General features: G+C 36.6%; 1 long non-coding RNA gene across 1 annotated transcript in view; it reads right to left on the reverse strand.

The window, feature by feature from the left end:
• The window catches only part of LOC105483331 (uncharacterized), a 64,105-nt gene extending 57,279 nt beyond the window's left edge, over positions 1-6,826 (reverse strand). The window contains exon 1 of the long non-coding RNA XR_011609570.1: positions 6,697-6,826. This is a non-coding gene — a long non-coding RNA (uncharacterized lncRNA). The remainder of the gene's footprint in view (positions 1-6,696) is intronic.
• Between the last annotated feature and the right edge of the window lie 1,724 nt (positions 6,827-8,550).

Consider the following 8,550-nt stretch of genomic DNA (forward strand, 5'->3'; position numbering starts at 1 on the left):
TGCACTTACGTTTCTTCTCCCTGCCCTGTCCCCGACCTGCAGCCCTCGGCGTCATTTCTGCACAGTTAAGCAGTGTCTTACTGTCTGCCTTCCAGTCACTCTATGCCCATGCCCAATAAAATGCAGTGACATTATTCAATACACTTACCAAGAGTAAGAGACTTTGTAGTTTATAACAGCCATATTGATATTCATGCTTATCATTTTATACAGTTTACAGGTGATACTAAAACATCTTTCAGTAAGAAGAATTTGTTTAACATCTAGCCATCCAATATTAACCACTGAGAATAGAAATAGTAGTAAGAATAATAAAACATGGGCACTGCCCTCAAAGAGTTTATAATCTAATGGCGGGGGGGGGCAGGCAAGTCAACAAATTATTATAATGTAGTATATTAACCTACACAGAGATCAGAGAAGGAGGGCCTCTAACACAGACGTAAGGTAGAGGGATAAGGAATAGAGTAAAAGGAAATTATTATTAGTGCAGGATTCTTGGAGGAAAATGTGCCTACTTCCTGTTCACAAGGATGAATAGAAAATATTCAAAACGGGCATAAGAGGACAAACAAGGCAGAGAATCCAGAGAAAACATGGTGTACCCTGGGGAACTGCTAAGTAGGGCTGGAACACAACATACTGGTTCAGGCACAATTTGAGCTGAATCAGGAGAGACAGGCTGGTATGGGATCATGGAGAGCCTTAGATACCATGACCAGGATCCCAGCATCTAACAAGATGGAAGATAGAGAACCGATGAATGATGCTATGGGTTGAATTATACCTGCTCCCTCAGTCCCATGGGGTGAGTCCTCCATCCAGTGTGACTATTTAGAGACAGGGCTTTTAGGAGGTAATTAAGATTAAATGAGGTCATAAGGATGGAGTCCTAATCTGATAGGATTGGTGGCTTTATAAGAAGGGGATGAGATCTCTCTCTCTCTCTCTCTCTCTCTCTCCCTCCCCCCCCCCCCCCCCCCCCCCCCCCCCCCCCCCGCCAAGTGCATGTGCCAAGGAAAGGCCCTGTGAGGACAGTGAGAATTTGGATCTGAAAGCCAGGAAGAGGCCGGGCGCGGTGGCTCACGCCTGTAATCCCAGCACTTTGGGAGGCCGAGACGGGCGGATCACGAGGTCAGGAGATCGAGACCATCCTGGCTAACACGGTGAAAACCCGTCTCTACTAAAAAATACAAAAAACTAGCCGGGCGAGGTGGCGGGCGCCTGTAGTCCCAGCTACTCGGGAGGCTGAGGCAGGAGAATGGCGTGAACCCGGGAGGCGGAGCTTGCAGTGAGCTGAGATCCGGCCACCGCACTCCAGCCTGGGTGACACAAAGCGAGACTCCGTCTCAAAAAAAAAAAAAAAAGAAAGCCAGGAAGAGAGCTCTCGCCAGAACCCAACCATGCTGACACACTAATCTCAGACTTCCAGATACAAGAACTGTAAGAAAATCAATTTCTGTTGTATAAGTCATCTAGTCCCTAGTATTTTATTACAGTAACCTGTGCCTACTAAGATAAATGATGTCAAACGAGGGACTGGCATGTGTATCACATGATGTGTATCAAATGAAGAGTGTGCTTAGGGTAGCTAGTAGATTGCAAAAGGAGTAAAACTGAAGGTGGAGGACCATTTAGGACAGTATCTACTAAGCACCCAGATTACAAGTAAGGAGACTTTCAACTAAGGTGTGGGTAGAAAGACTGAGTGAAGACACTGGATTCGCTGAACTTAGAGATACAACAGATGTTGTAGGTAAGCGTTTGAGGTTACAAAGTTAAATTCTGTCTTACACTATGGTTTAGTTGAAGAAACCTTTTTCGGGAAAATGTCCATTGGTGTATAAGCCAGACCAGCTTAATCAGGCACAGGAAAGCTGCAATGTGTCACAAAATGTTGAAAGCAAATGCAGGAGTGAAGGTGTCATGATTAACTACTTGCTGTGGATTTCTATTCTTCTGAGAGACTGTTTCATTCTCTCATGGCTCAGTACAGAAGCCAATGTCAATCCAAGTTTTAACTATCTGAAAAGCTTGGTTTCATTCTTGATGTTATTTTCTCCCTCCACTTTAGATGTTCCCCTGTGTGCATCCAACTCTGAAGAAGACTGGCATAGCTGATGTTGCCAGTCAATGAGCTGACTATGATTAAAAAAAAAAAAAAAAAGGGAGAGCACATTTTTAGATGTTCTTTCCCTAGTGTATGTTTTTGTCAGCTTTGTCATAGATCAGTTGGCTCTAGATACATGGCTATATTTCTGGGTTCTCTATTCTCTTCCATCAACCTGTGTCAACAGATATTCTTAGTAGTCATAAATAAAGGGGACAATATTGGAAAATAGTGTAATATGAAATATAATAAGAGTTCTGTAAAGTATCTTAATGGGACAAGTGTCCTCAGAAATTCTCCATAAAAAAGAAACAAAAAAGATATGATGACTTAAGAGAATGAAATATAAAACAAGAATGTATTGAATGTAATGTTTCCAATAGAATAAATTTAAATTATATTAATTGTATATAACATATGTATATATACACACGTGTGTATGTATATTTAACTCTAATAAAATAAAGTATCATTAGAGGAAAAATCTAAAATATATAAATATCCAATAGTAAACTAGTACATAATAAGTACTCAGTAAAATTAGGCATTTATAATTCTACATGATATAATTTATAGTTTTTGATTATTGGAAGTTAAAAATAATAGATTTAAGTACACAATACTTAAAGTTTCACAGGCATAACAAATTGCAACACAGACAGACTTAGAAATCATTTTACAACCAAATGTAGAAATCATAGGATCACAAAACATTAGTGCTGAGAGGAATTTTAAAGAGCATTTAAATGTTCGTTTTGTAGATGTGGGAAATGGCATGAATCTGTTAGGTTTCTTCTGAATGGCCTACATGTTGAATGGAGAGCTTGCCTCCCATGACATATGGTATTTTAGTGGAGAAGAAAGAAAGAATATACAGTAAAGTGAAGAATCGTTTGTGGTTGACTTAGAATGTTTTACAAGAAATAAGAAGGGCATGTTTAAATTTCTCATAAGAGAAAGTGTCCTAAAGGCAAGAGCAATTTAACAATGGAATAGCCACCCGAAGAGGTCATTGAGAAAACATCAATAAGACATTCAGAAAGAGATTAAATATAATTCTAAAGGGAATAATATAAGTGTCTGGCAATAACATGCACTAGGTACAGAGGTCTGAATACAATGACCTGTCATTTTCCCCATAGTCCCTGTGTCTATGATTCAAGTAAAATAATCATGAGAGCAAATAGAGGTAAGGTGAACATCAAAAGGGAAAAAATCATGAGACAAAATAAGATAAGACTACCAGAACTGACATGGTAGCACAGAGGAAAACAATTCTTTCCGAGACTAAAAGCTTTCTAAGCAGCATTCTGGTGGCAGTTTTGTCTGCTTTCATCTACAGGAGCAACGGCAAAAAACTCACTTGCCTTTCTGTCAAAACTCCCATTATTTTAAGTTGTTTTTCATAATCTGTAACAGAAGCACTGTATGCCTTTAAGTTATTACGCCCTCATCATGGAAGAGATGGCCCAAAGAAAGGAACTTTTACAAAACCCCAAATTCGGTCAGAACTAACCTCCAATGCCCTTAGTAATTTATGAAGGTTTATGCTGGTGGCAATAATGTTACTATGCAGAATCATAAAATTAGAAAAAGTGTTGTCTTTGTCTTTTCAGTCTGCTATAACAAAATACCATAGACTGGGTCGTATAAACAACAGAAATGTATTTCTCACTACTTTGGAGACTGGGAAGTTGAAGATCAATCACTGGCAGACTCAGCGTCTGGTAAGAGCTGTCTTCCTGGTTTGAAGATAGCTATCTTCTAGCTGTGTCCTCACATGGCAGAAGGGATGAGGGATCTCTCTGGGGTCTCTTTTATAACTAATCCCATTTATGAGGGCTCCACCCTCATGACCTGATCACCCCCCAAAGGCCCATTGTCCTAATAGCATCACATAGGGGGTTAGGATTTCAACATATGAATTTGGGGGTGACAGAAATATGAAGACCATGCATCTCTCGACTGAAAGTAACTTTATACATCCATAGGCATAAAACTTCATGTAGGCCGGGCGCAGTGGCTCATGCCTGTAATCCCAGCACTTTGGGAGGCCAAGGAGAGTGGATCATGAGGTCAGGAGATCGAGACCATCCTGGCTAATACGGTGAAACCCCGTCTCTACTAAAAATACAAAAAAATTAGCCGGGTATGGTGGTGGGCGCCTGTAGTCCCAGCTACTCGGGAGGCTGAGGCAGGAGAATGTCGTGAACCCGGGAGGCAGAGCTTGCAGTGAGCCAAGATGGCGCCACTGCACTCCAGTCTGGGCAACAGAGAGAGACTCTGTCAAAAAAACAAAACAAATCAAAACAAAAATACCTCATGTAATTGGAAAGCAGTAGCATGGGCTTGTTTATGCTCAATACTAAGGCATGCATCTATATAAGAATATAATCACACACACCATTATCCACATTAGAATGGGCCAAACACACTCCAGGAAAATATAGGTGAACATTAACATTATCTCAATGTGCGAAAAATCTTTCTAAGCAGGAAATGAAACCCAGAAACTATATTTTTAAAAATGTTGATTTTTGATTACGTTAAAATCTTTAAATTTTGCATGTCAAAAATCAATATAAATAAGATTGAAAATCAAATAAGGTGAAAAAATGAATTTGAAAAATACACTAAAGGCAAAAGTTAACACATGTACTATATACAAAGCCTTTGAAATTCACGAGAGGTAAGCATTCAGTTTTTCCACGTTGAGAAAATTTTCAGATAATCACATATGTACCATTGCACAGATACAAATAACCAGTCAACATAATAAGCTTCATCACAAATCAAAAATGTGAATTAAATAAGATATATTTTTCAGTGATCAAGAGGTAAATATTCTTTAAAAATAACACATAATTTTGATCAGAATAGATAAAACAAATGGCCATATACCATTGAGGATATACAAAATGTATGAAAAGTTTCTGAAGAATAATTTGGGAACATAGATCAAAACCCTTGAATTTTGTATATGTTTTCACCCAAAATTCTAAATATTTTTCAAAAGAAATTATGAGCAAGAAAGGAATAGCATTACAAGGATATTTATCCCATCACTGTTCAAGGCAAAGCAAAATGAGATAACTTTGATAAAGTTTTCCTGGTGACCCCTGTGTGGCTCCCAGTGCTTATTTTCTAATTCCACACAAATCATTTTCACTAAACAACATGTCTAGACTTTTATAAGCCTTCAGTATAAAAGTTCTTCTCTGAATTTTATGGGATTCATTTTATATTGCTAGACCCTTAGGTATCTTTGAGAAGTGACAGAAGAAAAAGTTTGCATGCAATGTAAGTAAGTGCTGTACAATTAACCATAGAAATATAATTTCTAAAGTGCTGTTTCCCAAGACATTTTAAGTAAATGTGTACATTAGATATCTACGTATCTGATCTATTCCCTGAATGGTAATAATTTTAGGCATATTCTTAATGTTTCCTTGTGATTATATTTTTCAAAATAATTCAAGTTTAAGTTGCTTAAAAATAAGGCAGTATCAGAATTTCCTGAATATGAATTTGAAAGCCCTAACTGAAAGGATTATACAAAAGCCCCTTTGATGGCACTTAATTGAAAATGGCTTAGTGCTTTGGTATTTCCTTTTGGAAGGTTCTACGGTTAAATATAAAGTAGAAAAATTTATGTTCTTTTACCTTATATTCATGTTGTCACTTAACTCTAAGTGTTTAAATTATAAAACACTGACACAATATATCATGAAAGGAAGAATAATCAATATAATTTTTAAAAGAGTACAGGATTTTTTCAAACATTTTTAAAAGAATGATTGATTCCTTAATAAGTTTGTTTCTTTAATTTTCTTATCAAATGGGATCTTGAAACTATGGTGAACACTTTATTTACATAGCAGTGCATATTCCTGGGAAGGTATGTTATCATTCTTATTAAGGTATGATTACTTATTAGGTAGATGGCATATATAATGGGGTTTCATTGCCAAAATATCTGAAAAGAAAAGGGAACCTGTGGTCTTGTTTTTATATCAGTTATTAAGTATTAATTAAACAAATTTTATTGAGTTTCTAGTCTGATCTAGTCACCAGTTTAGGTAGGGAAGATATTGTTCCTGTCCAGAATGAGTTGAGTATAATATGAAGATACTAATGAAATATAAAATTGAATCATTTTAATTTGAGTAATTATTACTTTTATAATGGTATACACAACATGTATGGGACCCTCAAAGGATTGCTCTGGTTTATCTAGGGGTTTATTGAATAAATCACAGAGACAATTGCCTTTGATCCGAGACCTGACATAGCAAGCTGTGTTAATATGAAGGTGGGTAGGGTGCTAACATCACAGCTTGATTAAGGACACGGAGATTTAGAAGACCATAGTATGTTTTAGAAATGCCAGTAGCTTAATATTGTTGTGCCAAGAATGGCAGAAGACAGGACTGGACAAGTTAGGTGAAAAATATTTTTGATATGTAAAGGATTCCAATGCTCACAACCATGTTGTGGTGGTTGAGAGGAGGGCAGACAAGCAGCTTGGGCCAGGGACTGGCCACACCATCTCAAGAAGTCAGATATTCAAATCCTGTTCATCTCACCACATCTGTTTCATCTGAGGAATTGCCAGGCACTGTAGTTGGGAAGGTCTGCTGTGGATGATGAGAATTCACAGAGCAATAAGTAATAGAATTTATATAGAGATGTTTTCACTCATTTGTTTGATTATTACTGCTAGGCTGAAACAGAAACTTTGGAATTGTGACCCACCTCACAATGCTTTACCCCTATTCTTGTGATTCCATGGGTTCTGTGGTAACTTCAAGCCATAGAATCAGTACAGACTCTTGAGTGGCATTTCAGAGACAACTACTTGAGTTGGAATCATTGTAGCCCTTGAATGAAACAGTGCTATGTTCAAATCTTCACGCCACCATTATTCTCTGTGTCCTTTTATTTTTCCTCTCTGAAAGTAGCTAAAATAACTTACTTTAACAGAGTAATTGAGGGTTATAAAAAAAAAAGGAAAATGTGTCTGAGATTTAGTAGGAATTCAGTAAATGTTATTTTGATTATTCTGTTTATTACTGGAGGGTGATGATAGATTCAACGTAGTCTCTATGTTATTCTCCAGGAGCTAGCTGGAGACCGTGGAGTTTCAGAAACTGTCTTACAAAGTGTGGCTGAAGTCAAGAGTCCTCTACAGCTGCGTAGCACCTTGACATTTTATTTTAAACAGAGTGAAAATGAAATATATATTATGTACCCTGCTTCCTTAAGGAGCAGCCTTTAAGTTTTCTATCCTTACACACTAGCCTATGGATAAACAAAATAAAATAATGGTGCATTTTTAAATTTTTATATTGTGGTAGAAACATCTTCAAAATTATTTGAGTATATTTCTAAATATACCTCTGCATTACTGTTTCTTTCCATTGCAATGAAACTTACAGTAGAAAAAGCTATAGAAGCATATTTTCATCTATCTGTAAGATCAGATATATGTGACCATAATAGCCTATTTGGGTTGTTTCCCCCAATCTCTACATTTCTTTCTCTTTCAGAAAATATCTATTTTATGGGCAGAAATGTGAAAATTTCATTAGAGTCAAAATGTAATAGTAGAAACATCCAACTGTACAGAAACACCCAATAGCAGAATGAAGGGAAATCCTGACTCCAGAATCCTAACCACTGAAAAAGAGCACGGGTGTGGGATGCTGAGTGAGGCATGCAGGCAACAACAAAACTCTCACCTTAAATCACATCATCAAAATAATCTCAAACAGATTAGAGGATGTGAACAACTCCCAGAATAAGCAGCTTATATTTCTGTTTCTTCTCCTCCAGAGAATACTTACTTGGTGTTTAAAGTTTATTTCATAATATTACTGTTTTTGTCCTCCTTTTTCCAATGTATGGCCAAAGCATCTATGGACAGATACAAAATAAAGTACATGCCATTGAAACTACATTTCCCTTAAATAAATTGGCTCTTATGAAATAATAGGAGAAATTATCTAAAAGGATTGTATTAATTCTTATAAAGAGAAGAGAAAACATAGATCAAGGGTGAAAAGCTATAGGGAGAATTTTAAGTTCAAAGACTTTTTTTTTGTAAACTGTAGATCCCCTAAGTTATATAATTCATAGTTTCTTATTGTATTAAACAGAGACTTTGTAATTCTTTTGTACTTTCTTGCCACTAATAAAAAAATAGATAACAACAGAAAACAAATAATTATATGCTGTATTTATCAATTTATCATTTTATTCCATTTTATAGTACATCTCCTATTATGGGAACTACAGATTTTGCACCTGGTTCTGCTTAAGACTAAGCTTTATAAGTAATATATTTTCCCATTTTAATTAAAGGGAGCAGTTGTATTACTTGTGTGAGCTGAGGCATCAAAGAGGAAAGAATAGAATACATTCACAGAAAATGTTCTTAC

Source organism: Macaca nemestrina, chromosome 11, assembly GCF_043159975.1.
Source record: "Macaca nemestrina isolate mMacNem1 chromosome 11, mMacNem.hap1, whole genome shotgun sequence".
NCBI classification, from domain to species: Eukaryota; Metazoa; Chordata; class Mammalia; order Primates; family Cercopithecidae; genus Macaca; species Macaca nemestrina.